We start from the raw sequence: 14,850 nt of genomic DNA, 5'->3' as shown, positions 1-14,850 counted from the left end.
AAAACACTTTGATTAGGGTTTAAAAAGTTCTACACTGTGAGAGGCAGACATTACCACCTCAAGCAAACCCCTTTACTCAAAGCCCTTTTTCCCGCAAGCTTCATTCACCTTTGCCCCTACAAAAAGTATGCCCCGTCCAAAGGACCCCAAAACCCTTATCCAGTCACTGAACTAAACTTTCTTAGAGACAGTTCAATTCCCTGACCAATACAAATTTCTAATTCCAAAGACACATATATGTTCAGACTTATTGGTTCCGTTACTTCTGCATATCATATTAGCATCTGGGATCTAGTCAAGTAAATCAGTATTGGGCTCTTTCGAAATCATTCATCCTCCACCTGGAAATTTTTCAATTCATAGAAACATCGAAACTTTCTGTAGCCAAATAGCCTATGTAGGCATCCGGGTCATACCCCACAATTTTGTTTTCTGACAATAGCTTATGTAAAATTAGGTTTCCAAGCCTGCCATGTAACCGCCCAGGGTTGTATGAGACATGAATGCGTTTGTTCTAAATACATTATATGTCATTTTTGAAGAGGGCTGTGGGTGTCGGCTATATTCTGCATCCACGTGTGATTGCTTTGAATGCAACTGTCTACAATAGTACCTGAATATCTAGTCTGACAAGGTGAACTTAAGCCTGTTGCCTCATCAGGTGTACACAAATTGCTGCCAAAACTGTGTTTACTTACCACATTGATGTGTCTTTGATTTGGCGATTCTTCTGTTTATTACTAGGTGAGTTTAGATAATAGATACCTTCCCGCTCTATCATATCTTTTGGCCAACAGTGCCAGTGTGCATCATCTTTAGTTTTGCAAGTTTCACTGTGTTGTACAGACACAAAATTGATTACATTTTATTCTTCATAAATTTCAGATGCGCTCTGCTTTTTGCCACAGAGGTTGCACTTCACATGAGGTTTCATCTCCTGTGCTAGGATCAGCGTTTTATCTTTCATGAAGTCAATTATCTTGCTTTTTCCCACCTGATTGTCATAGCACATTTACTTACTGGTTGCTGTCTGTGAAGAAGGCGTCATTGATATTTGTTGTCTTGCAGTTGCTTCAATATGGTTATACAGTGGTAGCCTGTAGATGTCTCATGAGGCACCTGAAGATTTTTTGTTCTAAGGCAGTGGTTCCCAAACTTTTGACTCCTGAGGACCCCTATTGCCTTACCACTGGAAGCCGGGGACCCCCAGCAATTTGTATGATTTCAATTTCAAACATTAAAAGAGTAATTAGAAAAAAATAAACACACATGTGCACACAAAAGAAATACTCGAATTACTAAGAATTTTTGTATTTTATATTGAAAGAGTTTGAAAAAACAGAAAAATGTTATGGGACGTTCGGTGCTGCAACTCCATGATTAACTTTTAAATGGTTAGTTTTATTTCACAGTACAAGGCTCCTGCTCCTGCCAGGAAACCCGAAGCAGCCCTGGCAAATGTTTTCAGACCAGACCCCATACAGTACACATCAAGTGCAGTGAGCAAGCCTGACCACTACAAAGGGGTCTTTGGGAGGCTCTCCCCACAAGAAAATTTAGGATACAATGGTACATTGTACAACACATTCTTCATTATATATTGAATTGTATTAGCTTTTAACGACTAGCAAATGGTGACCTTACTATGCACCAGGATCCAACAATCTTTGTTGGGGGTTCTTTAATAATTCCCTTATTATCACCCTTCAACAGTGCCTCTCATTTCTCCATAGCGCGTCACATGTATTTCATTTGTTTTATAGCATCTCTCATACCATTGTAGGATGTCAGAACACTTGACATCACACACATATAGAGACAATGAATCATACTTGTAAATCAGTGTAGAGAAAATTTTACATAAGGCTAAGGGGACTACAAGGTGTAGGATTCACATGCCTTTAATACTGGTAGGCATTTTTAAAGAGTGCTTGGTTTGGAAAAGCACAAACTCAGGATTCAGAAAATAACACAGTGGTCAGCTTTGACTAACAATCAAGATGTATTTCCACCCAAATAATCCCCTTTAGCAGCATCATGATAATGAAAGACTGGGAAAAAACATAAGTTACTAACTTGTACCATGCAGTGGTTTAAGCAGCTCCTTGATGACAGTTTATAGGTCACTGTGCTAGATTATGATTGTCTCTCAAGAGCTGCAGAGTAACAAAAGAATCTCTGTGACAAAAGCAGTAACCCACTGACCTACGCACATAAAATACTGTTTTTTAAAATGCATGGCACACGTTCTTTGCAGCAGGCATATTATCCCTCTGTACTACATTAAATAAGTCAAACCTGCCACTGGACAAAACTCATCTCTCGCCAGCAGGTTCATTAATCACTGGTGTTATCTTGACACTTTCATTGTTTCTCAAAAACTGCTAATTCTACAAGGAACTTTGCAGTGCTTTTAAAACTGCTGCCTGAGGACCCCCTGGGAATGTGTCACGGACCCCAGGGGGTCCACGGACCCCAGTTTGGGAAACACTGTTCTAAGGGAAGTGCTTTGGTTTTTGGGATTCCAAGTTGTGTTTGGCACTGAGCCTTCAATGACGCTAGAGATGCCTGAACTTCCCAGCATATTTTCTATCCAGGGTAGTCCATAACCATGTATATTAGATATCATGGCAATAGCGCCTATATCTGTGCTTGGATTTAAGGATTGGACAATTGGTGTGTTGCGTAAGTTAATGTTGGTTGCAATAGTGTATGTGTGACTGCCATGTTTGAATCCGGTGAAGCATGGATTTAGGGGGTAGATGGGTCTTATTCAACCAGCAAGTGATTTCCATTTCAGTATTTCTCCTTGTTTGAGTTGTTAATGATTTCCATTTCAAGATTTCTCTTTGTTGGAATGTGCAGGTAGAGCTTTGCATGAATGTAAGGCGTGAAGTGGGAATGGGGTCACATTTGTCTTCCTCCATTTTAGCACCCTACGGTTTTACATAGTCCTTGCTATAGATGGCATCTTGCATGAGGGTGCAGAAGTTTGAACTTCAGAAATGACACAGATCTGATAGGGACTACTAGCTGCAGATTCCTTCACGTAGAATTATCCCCAGGCATGAGACTGGATCCGGAAAACTTTTGCCACAGCATCCCTGCCCGCCGGGGGTGGGTGCGAGACCCCGTGACTCCGCCCAGGCGTCGTCCGCGTACGTGACGCCAGCGAGGTCACATAAGAACCACCCTGGCGCGCCTACATCAGTTTTTTCCTTTTCCGCATGCGACGCGGATCCGGTCCTTGCTACGGGCCTGTTTGGGCCCTCCTTTTTGTGGAACAGTGTGCGAATGCCTTCGGGCGTCTTATGTCGGCGATGGACCCTCACCTCATTTGTATGTGGTGTTTGGGGGAGGATCACGGCACCACTGATTGTGCAGTGTGCCAACAGTTGAAGCCAAAGTTGCGGCAGGAGCGCCGGATGAAACATCTCTCGGCACACCTCTCCAGGTCGACACCCTCCCCTCCGTCTGCTTCGACGGACGGCTTCAGTTACAGCCGTGGTCGTCGTCATCGCCCTTCTCCGATGTCACGTGAGCGTCGCTCCCCGGTGGGTAAGTGTCGCAGTTTGTCCCTGGGGGCTGGTTACCGGCCTGCCGGGGGGTGTGGGCTCTCCGCGGGTGATGCGGCCCCGCGTGTCGTCCTATCCTCCGTTTCCCAGTACTGGGGCAGGCCTTGCTGGCATCTCCTTCTTCCCCTACTGGGGCGTAGGCAGATCCCTTGCCTTGCCCTGGGCCTTCCGCGGCGCTGCCGGAGGCCCTGGCGCCGACTGGTTCGGATCCAGGCTTGGAGGATGTGGTGCTGTAGGGTGCAGCTCCTCCGGGGCACATCCATCAGGCCACAGCATCTCTGCCTCGCCGCAAACTCCCGAGGGAGTCCCTGTGGTGTCGCCGGAGGTCGCCAGGGCTCGGGTCGCATCCCCGAGCCCCTCTCGGTCCTTTAACAATGTGGTCCTGTCTCAGGCCGAGGTGACGCCGCTATGGCGCCGGCAACTGCTGGACCGTGAGGAGCCACGGGTCGGTGGACCCTCCTCGCCCCGCTCAGGGTAGGGGCTGGGTGGGGACCCCTTGTCCCTCTTCGGGACCCTCTCGTCCCTCCCCACGGTGGCTGCCTTGTCGGAGGGTGAGTCGGAGGTTGAATCGTCCCTGGTGCCACCACATGGGTTGCCGAGCGATCTCTGCCACATTCTGGGCCGCGGCTGGCGGAAGGCTTTGTGTCACTCCCCATGCCCTTCTCGTTCCCCTGCGCAGGTGGGTGCCTCGGCGGGGGTCGAGTTGGTGTCGCTCCGGCGCTGCCCCGAGGCCAGTTCGGCTCCGGCTCCACTCTGGTCCCCGATGCGGTCTGACTTGGAGGAACTCTGCCTGGCGACGCCGGGTGGTGCCGACGTTCTGCCTCAGGTAGCGAACTCTACGGCTCCGCGCAGGAGTCGTACTGCGGATTCGTCTTCGGACGCTCAGTCTTCTCCAGAGGCAGGCTGTATATTGGTGTCATCCTCCCCGGAGACTAATCGCCACGTGGTATCTTTTTCACCGGCGTCGTCGAAGGGCGGCTCCCCGCCTTTCCTGAAGCAGAGGTGTTCGTCGGAAGAGCGGCAGGACCCTCATTCTTTTGTTCCTTCTGACTTCCACGTCTGGCCCTTGCCCGTCTCGCTTGGCTTCAGGGACGGCCGCCTTAGTTTGCAGCTGTTGCCCACAGAGGAGCTGCTTTCTCCACTGCGGGGCCCTACGGAAGTGGGTGCGGCCTTTGCTCACGCGGTGTCCACGGCCGTGGGCATTCTGCGCATGGGTGACCCGGTTGCTCACTTTCCGGCGGACCATCTCTTGGAGGTTCTCCACCGGGGCTCTGGTGGGAGGGAGATCTTACTTACCTTTGAGGGTTCGCTCCTTTCTTCCCTGACGGGGGCTTGGAGACGTCCCGCCTCAGGGGATCCGGTGCCTCAGCACCTTCTGCACCGGCATCTTCTGGCGCCACGTGACCCGGCGTGCCTTTCCCTCCACCCCTCTGCTGCCAGTCCGCTTTTGCAGACCGCCTTTCCCTCCTTGCCACCACTGTTGACTCCACTGTCCCGGGAGGCCCGCTGGCTGGACTCTTGGGGGCACAACATATTCACCTCGACCAGCGCTGCCCTGCGGACCCTTAACACCTTGTGTGTTTTGGCTAGGGCCTCTTCTTGTTTGTGGGACTTGGATGAGTATCTGGGATCCACAGCCTCCGAAGAGCAGGTCCAGGTGGACTTACGGCATCAAGCTTTGGATGGCTGGGAGCTAGCGGCGTTTATTCTCCCCTCCACTCTAGACATCTCGGAGGTGCTGTGCCGGGCCATGGCTTCCTCAGTTGCCCTCTGTCACCATGCTTGGCTTCGGGACGGCGTGTTCCCTGAAAATATTCGGGAGCGGCTCATTGATCTTCCATTTGACGGCAGCCTGTTTTTCCATGCCCCGGGTGAGTCTGCCATCCAAAGGTTCCTGGCAGGGCTTCGTCCTCCTCCTCCTCCGCCTTATCCTCCTCCTTCCCCTCCTCAGTGACTGCTGAGTTGGGCTGGTTCTGGGCCTTCTTAGGCCGCTTGTTCTGACTTGGGAATGTGCTTTCTGGCCATGAGTCCTCCTTGGGACTTTGGCATTGTTGGCTGCTGGACTGCCCTTTGCTGACTTTGTGTGTGTTTTGCTGGGGTTGTTGCGCAGACTTGGCCCTGAGATTAGGCCTTGTACTTTGCTTGAGCTGCTTGTCAAGCCTTCTACAGGGGTGTTTTTCCACATGGCCTTTTTGTTTTTTCCTCTGCTCGAAGTTCTTCCAAAGAGGGTTCCCATATCTTGGGACTTAACGTACCCTATGTGGGGTAGTGGTAGCTGTTATATAGCTTGCGCTCTGCTAGGGAGTTCTGGGCGCCTTCGGGTGCCTGTTCTCCATGGCGTTTCTGCATGTTGCTTTTGCTTCTTCAGGTTGTGTGCGCGGCCCCTCGTAGTGTTGTGGCCAGGCATTTTCTCACCTACCTGCACCTGTACTCAGGGCTGAGGTGATTCTGAGTGCTCCTTTGTCAGGTGTAGACAGCCCGGTCCTTCTGGGGCCCCGGGCTATTCTTCTTGCTTTGGCAGCTTATGACTGTTAGCGTTGTCCGACTGGCCTGTTGCCTTCCATCTGGAGGGGACTTGCCTTCCTTTCCCTCTTTTCCTTGGGCTCTCTGGGCTTCTTCTTCTTCTTCCTCCTCTTCCTGTCTTGGCATTGGATGGAAGCTCTGTTGCCTTGTAAGGGAGTGAGGTGCTTCGGCCTCTCTAGCCTTGCCCTTGGTTCTTCTGCTGTAAGGGGGCAGGCCTCTTCAGTCTCCCTTTCCCCATACACCCTCTGGGGTCTGTGGTGTTCCCCTTGTGGGGGTTTCTCTTGCCTGGCGGGGATGAAGTTTCTCTTCTGGCCCACAGATCTGGTTCCCTGTGCGACCTTCTGTTCTGTCCAGGCTGGTGGGGTCCTTTTGCAGACCCTCCTTCCCTGTGGGTATTGCTAGGGTATCTATTCTACGTGAAGGAATCTGCGGCTAGTAGTCTCTATCAGATGTACGTGTTATCTTACCTACGGTAACGATGTATCTGGTAGTGACAATTCGAGCCGCAAATTCCTTAACGGCCCGCCCTTCCTCACCATTCTTTGGGGACCCTTGGGTTGGTCTTCGGTACTCGCCTCCTGGTGGGGGGCTGTGTCTCCTGTGAGTACCTTCTTGTGCTCCTGACGGGTGGCTCCATCTGGTTGCGGTTCATTCCGCCTCTTGGTTCCTTGGAGGATGGGGTTAAGGTGCTTCTGTGCCCCGCTGCTGTGGTTACTCCAGGTTTGGGGGGTTTACCTTCAATCTCTGTCCTCCCCTCCCTTCCCTTCCTGTTGCTGCTGAGGGTCCTGGCCCCTCTGCTTACCTCCGAATAGGGGTCATCTGGCTAGGCTTTGCCCTTATTCCTTGGGGGGTGGTTTCCCTCTATGTTGGGGTGGCTTGGAGGTTTGTGTTTCTGTCTGTCTTGGGACTGGCTTCACTTCCTTATTTCTGGATGGAGGAACATGGCTTTTTACGCATGTTCCTTGTTTCAAAGGAAAGGCTGTCTATGTGCTGGCAGGGTGGCTGCTCAGGGCGGCTGCTCAGGGCTCTGCTCTGTTCTTTCTTCTTCCCCTGCCTTTGGACACTGCAGTGTTGCAGTGTTCCTTATGGTGTTGTTTGTCTCTCCTTTTTCTACTCTTTCGCACACTGTTCCTATTCTCCTACAGTTTTTTGTCTGGTGCCTCCGGGTTGTGGTGTGGTAAAGTTCTCCGAAGAAAACTGACGTAGGCTTGCCGGGTGGGTTTTATGTGACCTCACTGACGTCACATATGCGGATGACTCCTGGGCGGAGTCGCGTGTTGTCGCCCCGCCCCCGGCGCGCAGGGATGCTGTGGCAAAAGTTTTCCGGATCCAGTCTCACGCCTGGGGATAATTCTAAGTGATGGAATCTGCGGGTAGAATAGTCTCTACCAGATACATCGTTACCAAAGATAAGTAACTCGTACTTCTAGTTCATGGACAGGTGTCTGTTTGCATCTAATGTTGTGGCTGGTCGGTGAATTTTGATTTAATTATACAAGTGTACTTTTATCAAGGGAGGCATCCTGGTGCTGAGTAACAACAAAACAAACCAGGAAGGAAGAGACACAACAGAGAACTACTTAGGGAGCAACAACATATCAATCTTCTTTCCTAACAGAAATTCATCTAGATTATATTTAATATATATTTAATGTAAAGAGGAAGGGCAAAGTTCACTGTGGCTACCGAGAGCAAGTGGCTAACCATCAACGTTAAACAAAAAAGTAATTGTTTCTTCAATTAATCTCAGCCACTAGTAGTTACGGTTCGCTGCAATCCAGTCCATGGTTTTTTGGCCTCCATACCACCTAAGACACAGACAAGCCTTGTGCAAATTGTGCTTGTTCGTGTTGCAATAGAAACTGTCCAGCCCTAACCGCCAGACCATCTGGGTGTGTCGTAAATTACAAACATGTTCTTTAATCATTTCTGATTAAGCATATCCTTGTTATCCATTATAAACAAACAGAGCTTCTAAAGGGTTAGCAAATGAGTGTCACTTGTTTAATAATTTGAAATATCCGAGGGCATTTTGGCACTTCATATTGATTGTTTATTCTAAGAGCTGTAACATGCTGCTAATCAAGCATTATAAAAGTAAATGTAGAGAACTAGAAATAGAGAAGAGCTCCGTGCAAGGACGGGCATGACTTCAGCACCCACTTTAATAGAAGATTGCTGTAAGACAGGTGGCCTTCACTGATTGCCTGAGTGGCTGTGTTTGTTCTTCGAAACACACAGCTGCTCTCTTAAAGGAATAGTGGGATTGCTATTCCGTTATGTTGTTCTGAATTAGGTATGCAAATGTGCGCCACCTTTGAAACTCAAGATAGGCGTGGTATTTACTAATCTGGTAGAGCTAGCATAGTGCCTCAAACTGGCAACCAAGGGTGTTACTATTGGAGATGCAATAACAATGCTATAGTATTTCTTGCTGTTCAGGATATTTATAATTATGTTTGCTTTATTTTTTATATTGTGTGTGGTTACAATTCATATCATATGCACTAGATTGGGCTTTTAAAATAAAACATTTGCAGATTCTTTTTTTCTAGTGCTCCGTGAATATGCAAATTCATTTATTAAAGGATTTGGATTTCCACTGTTTTTCCAGGTCTCGTGGGACTGATTGTTTTCAGAAACACGTTACGTAAACATTTGTGAGTGGGTTGTGTATTGGTTGCAGTCCAACTGATTTTCTGGTTCAGGTTGGCACTTTGGTTGCATCATTAGTGCCAGGGGGCCAGAAGATCGAATCCTGTTTTATAAGATCCTAGAAAGCACATCACTCTAGAAAACATATAATTAGGAGTGATCTGCATTGCCAGGGTGAGTCCCCAGAACATTGAGTGGGCCATCCACTTTTTCCTACTGGAGTACCGCCAACCTCTTCACAAGTATAGGACAATGCCTGCATGCATGTAGAGAACCATCCTGGAGATCCTACTACACCATTCTAGGTGGATCCCAGATCAGAGCCATGCATACCTGGAGCAATTTCTAGAAACGTGAGCCCCTATCATGGCATGTGACACAAATAAAGAGTACGATTGTTTCTACTAGAATGGGAGTAAGAAGAAGTAAGGAGGAACTCTCTGTTCTTCAAATTGTTTGCAAGCCCTCCCTGGGAACTAGGGAGAGGTAAAGAGCAGTGGCGCACCGACATGTCACAAACTTCATGAGAGCCGCTATTGGTTCTGAAGGAAAGTAGAAGCGTAGAGTCTGTGAGGTTAAAAGAAGCAGGTACTGAAGTACTGCTAGGACCCCGAATATGAGCAACCCGGGAAGGTTCATCAGTTGTCGTGATCAGTCCCAAGCATCAGGGGTGGAGGATACCCACTTGAGGTACCACCGTCACACCATCCCAGCAACTCCCCATGAGTACCAAGAGTGTAGTATGAGTCACTCTCAGTCGTTTATATAAGTGTATATGTCCGTTCTGTCCAACTTCACTGTGCCTGTCCTATGTGATGTGTCACGAGAGGAATGTATGTTTGATTGTGTGCAAGCACAACTGGAGTGGCCAAAGTGAATGGTGAGCCTGGCCAGTCTCCCATCTTTTTTGCAAGGGCTGTGTTTGGGTATGGTTGATGTCGGCTGTCTGCTCCTGATGGGTTCCAGGGGCCAGGAGTCCTGCCAAAATTCCCCACTCACAAAGTTATACAACGGAACAGTTACTGTTATTGTTGCTCAGGGCAATACCTGGGTCACAGTGCACCTCTACTTTTAGGCTGGATAATCTGAATAAAAGTGAATAGGTATATGCTGACTGTAATTAAGTATTAAAGGGGCACATAAGGAGGAATAAGATAATACAAGTCTCACAAACACGGAAAGCTACATCCTACACAGATGGGCTTTCGCGCACAGCGGATCACTGAAAGAATATCGACTACCAAAATATCGACTACCCAAAATATCGAGGAAAAAATATCTACAGCAAAAATATCGAGTTTGTATGTACAAACAGGTAAGTACAAAAATATCGAGTACAAAATATCGTTTACAAAAATATAGTTGTAAAAAATATCGTATTTACTAAAAACAGTGTTAAATTAAATTAATATTAATAATTAATTACTAAAATATACTTAAAATTACTTAAATTAACTTATAATAATTAAATAATTAATGAAAGTTAAATAAATATTTTTTTATTTCATATTTATTAAACATATATATATAGTAATAAAATATAATAAAATAATACCCAATAACTGAAAACTGACCCTGAACCCTAAAAATACCCCTTTACCCAAAAACTGAAAACTGACCCTGAACCCTAAAAATACCCCTTTACCCAAAAACTGAAAACTGACCCTGAACCCTAAAAATACCCCTTTACCCAAAAACTGAAAACTGACCCTGAACCCTAAAACTACCCCTTTACCCAAAAACTGAAAACTGACCCTAAACCCTAAAAATACCCCTTTACCCAAAAACTGAAAACTGACCCTGAACCCTTAAAATACCCCTTTACCCAAAAACCCAAAACTGACCCTGAACCCTAAAAATACCCCTTTACCCAAAAACCCAAAACTGACCCTGAACCCTAAAAATAAAAACGATATTACTTCACTTACCTTAAAAACGATATTACTTCACTTACCTTAAAAACGATATTTTGGCTGTCGATATTCTGTCCTGTCGATATTTTCTCCAAACGATATTTTGGAGTCGATATTATGTCCAAACGATATTTTGGAGTCGATATTATGTCTGTGTACCGCGCACAGCATAGTACTGAATCTGTTTTTCTGGTTGTCACTGAGGAGCTTAAAAGCATACTCTGCCGCAATGTTGCTTTTAGACCCAAGTACGACATTGAACACCATATACCACACAATTATGATAGAAAGGCTCAAGGAAGCTAGGATCCAAAATGAAGCTTTAGATTGGCTCACTTCCTTTGTAAAGGATACATCTTTCCTTATCGTGGAGTCCACATGCTTGTCTGATATTATGCCATCTATATGTGGGGTGCCACAGGACTTGTCACTCAGCCCCACTTTGTTTAATGCCCATATGTGTCTACTGGCGAAAATTGTATAGGAGTTTGAGATGTCCATAGTCTCCTATGCGGACAACATGCAGTTGGTAGTTTCCTTCTGCAAGTAGTTGGAACATAATCAACTAGTGCCCTGTCTGGAAAAAGTGTCTAAGTGGATGGCGAGCTGCTGTCTCAAATTAAACTGCAACAAAACAGAGTTGATAATTCTGGGGAACAATCGCTGCCTCAAGCTGGTGAACAGTTGCTGGGCTGTATGGGAAATCCTCCTGTCCCTAGTCGCCCCCCTAAAGAATTTGGGAATGTGGATGGATAAAGCTCCAATCCAATCCAAAAGACTTTATTCGGTTTTGATTCAAACATAAAAGTGCATTGACATTATAACAATTTAAAACATTGAAACACACAATTATGAAACTTGATCAAAAAGTGCAGGGTACAGCAAATGTTCATATATATCAAATTCATTAGTAGGTGGAATCAAATTAACAGAGATTCCATCATTGGTCCAAACAATTTCTCATCCTGATAGACGGTTTTAAGAATTCAGTTACTTGAAGGATACTGTCGCTGTGCAAAAGTTGCAAATACAATAAAGCTGGTCTGATACGATTAAAATTAAGTTTCTTTAAAAGGTCTACCAAATAGCGTTTGCGGGGGTATTCATAAAATTTGCATAAAAATATAAAATGCAGCATATCCTGTGGAGACACACCGTCGCAGCCACAGGGAGCTGCAGGTTGTAAAAAAGCAGCATTTTTAGGTCTAAACAGCAAGTGGTGGAAAATATTAAATCTAAACCTCGTTAGCAGGAACTTCTCATGAGAAGACAACGAACCCATCAAATAGGGCTCCATCATATCACCAGTTTTTAACATAGCAAATCTTACACTTGATTTCAGGAGCTCCTCACCTTCCCTTTTAAGCTTCCTATCCAAAAAGAAGGCTCGCTTAACTGCATCCAGATCACCCTTCACAATCCCACTCGGGTGCTCGAACAAATCCAGGCGGCCAAGCCTAGAAAAGTTTGATTTCAAGTACTTTAACCAGGGTGTACCCATTGCCTTATCCTGTGACAAATAATCTCTCATGATCAAATGGGTCAATGGAATATCTTGATTCAGCCACAATTTTAGCCAGCAAGTCAGCGGGCGTAATGAAAAAATATCACAGAGATATTGCGCCCCTAGCTCTTCGTGCACCACAAAATTGGATGTGCCTACTGGGACACACAGGAGGCGTTTCATAAAAGCATTTTCTACAATCTGTAGTTGCTCACCGGCCACATATCCCCATATTTCACTGCCATAAACGGCAGATGCCACTGATTTTGCGTTATAAAGTTTCAGCATGGCATTGTTGGTTTTTTCCCCTAATTTGGATGCAAGGTTAAAAATAGTAGCGTTCACCCTTACCAGTTCCTTTTTAGGTCGAGCGATCTGTCTCAATGCGCATGCGCATTGAGCAGAGCGAGAGATAAAGGGGCTTAAACAGAGCTTACCGAGATCGGGCGATTCCATGCAGTGCCCGTGAAAAGGAGCTCAATGCGCAAGCGCATTGACATAGAAAAGCGCGTGCACAGGAAAGACAGCCATCTGCCACCAGCAGCTTCACTTCAAAGGGATCATTTCGCACTCTCAGGCATTTCTCCTCCCTAATTTATTCACTGCAGACGGCCAGCCGTACTTTCACTTTGACGGCGCCAGGCCGTCTCTTGTTTAAGTTACTGGTCAGCACTCCACCCTACCCGAGCCGTGTCTGCACACAGATTTCTTGGTCAGCCCTGTACCCTCCCAGAGCCGTGTTTGCTAACAGCTTTCTTGGGCACCCTCGCACCCTTCCAGAGATGTGTTTGCACACAGATGCTCACCCGCGCACAGAAGTGGTGCACACGCGTCACGCTTCTGTGAGCAGACCGGCACTTGCCTTTCCTCCGCATGTTGCAGCACATGTTAAACAAGCATTAAAAATGCAATAGGTCTCGACTTTTATTAAGTTAAAGCAATTTGCTTTGCTATACAATACCATTAGCAAAGCAAATGGCTTTAACTTAATCAAAGGCGAGACCTATTGCATTTTCAATGCTTGTTCTTTTTGTCAAGGTGTGGGCCCCAGCTAAGTTTGGAGTCAAAGGAGACCCCTAAATAAGTGAATGTCTTCGTAATAGGAATTGCTACATTATCGATTTTAAATGAGAAGTTCCTTTTTGGTTGTTGGCCAACTTGCATAATATAGGATTTAGAGTTGTCGACCAAGAGGTCCCTCTCCATCATAAAATTGTTAAAAGCATTTAATAAAGCTTGAAGACCTCTCTCTGTTCTGGAGATTAAAACTGCATCGTCAGCATATAAAAGAACAGGAATACCACGCCTGCCGACTCTAGGACAGTCGGCCTTTACATCCTGCAATACGCTGTCTAGTTCATTGATATAAAAATTAAAAAGAAAAGGGGCAAGGATGCAACCTTGACGCACACCCTTCCCAATGTTAAAATTATCAGTTACACATAGCTCCTGACAGTACCTAACATTAGCACTGGTATTGTTATGTAAATCAACAAGGAAATTAACAATCCCACTATCAACACCCTTGTCCCTCATGGACTGCCACAGCTTTCCCCTGTTGACACAGTCGAAATCTGAGGACAAATCCATGAAGGCAAGGTGGACAGTGCCCTTTTGGGCAATAGTGTACTTACTTAAAATTAGAAAGAGATTAAGGCACTGTGTGATGGTAGAACGTCCACTGCAGAAGCCATACTGGGAGATGGACATAATGCTGTTTTCCAGCCCCCAGTCAGAAAGCCTCCTCAGTAGGATTCTTCCCACTATTTTGACCATAGAATCAATTAATGAGATGGGTCTAAAACAAAGAGGGCTACCCTTGTCCCCCTTTTTAAAGACTTTGACAATCGTTGACACCCCCATGGCTTTGGGCAGCCCATTTTGGCTGCAGCGTTAAAGACCAATTCTAATATTGGTGCCCAAAAGCTGGGGTCAGACTTATATAAGTCTGGCGGGATCCCATCAGGACCTGGGGCTTTCCCGGCTGTGAGTCCCATTATTCCCTCAATAACCTCACCTCTTTCAAACCTAATAGGATCACTACTAGTAGGGGAAGAAGGATTGGGATTAACACTCAGCGTGCCACCATACAATTGGGTAAAATGTGTGACCCATTCCTCCTTTGTTATACAACATTCTAGTCCATCCCCTGGATCCTGGGTCAAAAAAGGTCTTTTCACTAAAGCCCAAAATCTAGAACTGCACTTCAAAGTAGAGGGTTCGAGAATCTCATTCCATGCCTCTTCTCTTAAAGACTCCTTACGACTATTGGTACAAACTTATATTCTTTTCTGCATTGTTGAATATTCTCTTTTATTCTGGGTTTAGTTGACAGTGATACCCTTAAGTTACGTGAGGCCCTAGAACAATCCTGATTAAACCATCTGGGACCCCTGGTCTCTGAGGGCTTTGCTGGAGCTGACATCAACTGAGACACCTTATCAGAGATACTTTGGTAGGCACATAGGATCTGACAAGGTTCCTGTCGATCTTGAGTACATTTTACAATTTCCTCAGTACAATGTTCCTTGATATCTTTATACAAACGGTCTGGTGAGATCGTGGACCATTTCAGGCGCCTTCTCCCATCAGTAGTGGTCAGCCTATCAGGAGTAAAGTTCCGTCTCTCCTTGGCCACCCAGGGGCCCCTCAAAAGTACAGTCAATGGGTTGTGATCATT

This window comes from Lissotriton helveticus, chromosome 3_1 (assembly GCF_964261635.1).
Source record: "Lissotriton helveticus chromosome 3_1, aLisHel1.1, whole genome shotgun sequence".
In the NCBI taxonomy this organism is placed as follows: domain Eukaryota; kingdom Metazoa; phylum Chordata; class Amphibia; order Caudata; family Salamandridae; genus Lissotriton; species Lissotriton helveticus.
This window is presented reverse-complemented; position numbering follows the sequence as displayed.